At 60.7% G+C, this 834-nt stretch overlaps 4 non-coding genes across 4 annotated transcripts, besides 1 other annotated feature; all 4 read right to left on the bottom strand.

The window, feature by feature from the left end:
• Positions 1-69, bottom strand: Tc00.1047053414839.40. Its single transcript, XR_008254098.1, has one exon. It is a non-coding gene; the product is annotated as a C/D small nucleolar RNA (snoRNA), TB11C4C2, 3' partial (small nucleolar RNA).
• A 67-nt stretch (positions 70-136) lies between these two features.
• Positions 137-185: a microsatellite.
• A 7-nt stretch (positions 186-192) lies between these two features.
• Positions 193-289, bottom strand: Tc00.1047053414839.30. The gene has a single exon (XR_008254097.1). It is a non-coding gene; the product is annotated as a C/D small nucleolar RNA (snoRNA), TB11C4C1 (small nucleolar RNA).
• Positions 290-395: 106 nt separating this feature from the next.
• Tc00.1047053414839.20 lies at positions 396-467 on the bottom strand. The gene has a single exon (XR_008254096.1). It is a non-coding gene; the product is annotated as an H/ACA snoRNA, TC11C4H3 (small nucleolar RNA).
• A 146-nt stretch (positions 468-613) lies between these two features.
• Tc00.1047053414839.10 lies at positions 614-703 on the bottom strand. The gene has a single exon (XR_008254095.1). It is a non-coding gene; the product is annotated as a C/D small nucleolar RNA (snoRNA), TB11C4C3 (small nucleolar RNA).
• Positions 704-834: the final 131 nt, after the last annotated feature.

Here is an 834-nt window from a genome sequence, read left to right as displayed (position 1 = left end):
TTTTTATTGTTCCGTTCTCAATGCGTCGCTCAAACTGTTTGGACCTCGAACAACATGTCTCCATCGTAGCGCGTGTGTGTGTGTGCGGGCGTGCGCGTCGCTGGGCCGCAAAACCGCGCAGCGAGAGCAGAGGGACAAAGAAAGAAAAAAAGAAAAAGAAAAAAAGAAAAAGAAAAAAAAAGAAAGATGGGGGTGTAAAGCAAAGCACTTCAGTGTGAGCTGAGTCGGGAATTGCGTCCTCACGCGTTTTCGTCGTCAGACTGACAGGAAACTGTGGAATTTCATCACGCGTCGCAGCCGCATCTCTCACCCGTGCGCGTCCTCTTTGGTTTTGTTTTTTCCCATCGTTTCCCGAACTGGGGAGGGAGCCTCGACGCGCGCACCGTCACCGCAAACTCTCGCGCAACCGGGCAGTGGCGCCACGCGCGGCACCGACAGCGCGCCACCGGCCCAAGGGTCGCTGCGCTTCACGACCGGCGTGTCTCTTTCTCGGGGCGCCGATGCACCCAAGCGCCCAGCGTCACGGAGCGGTGGGTCTCAAGACGCGCCTTTCCTGGCCATGCGAGGGGAGGCGCGGGGGCCAGCCGGCGAGGTTGCGGCGGGCGGGGCGGCTGTCAGACCTGTTGAGTTCGTTTTTGGCCATCACGCAAGCGCGTTCACGGGGCCACGCGCCCTCGCGCACAAGAGTTGGTTGCTTCCATCAGCAGCGGCGTGCGCCCACCACAACCCACCTCCGGGCAATTCGGCCCTCTCTTTCTCTTTCTCTCTCTTGCGCTTTCGGGCGGGCCCGCCACCAACAGTTTGCACAGGCAGGGCGCCAGACAGGGCAGGATG

Source organism: Trypanosoma cruzi (genome assembly GCF_000209065.1).
Source record: "Trypanosoma cruzi strain CL Brener chromosome Unknown tcruzi_1047053414839, whole genome shotgun sequence".
In the NCBI taxonomy this organism is placed as follows: domain Eukaryota; phylum Euglenozoa; class Kinetoplastea; order Trypanosomatida; family Trypanosomatidae; genus Trypanosoma; species Trypanosoma cruzi.
The sequence above is the reverse complement of the archived record's forward strand: the minus strand, read 5'-3'. Positions and strand labels throughout refer to the sequence as shown.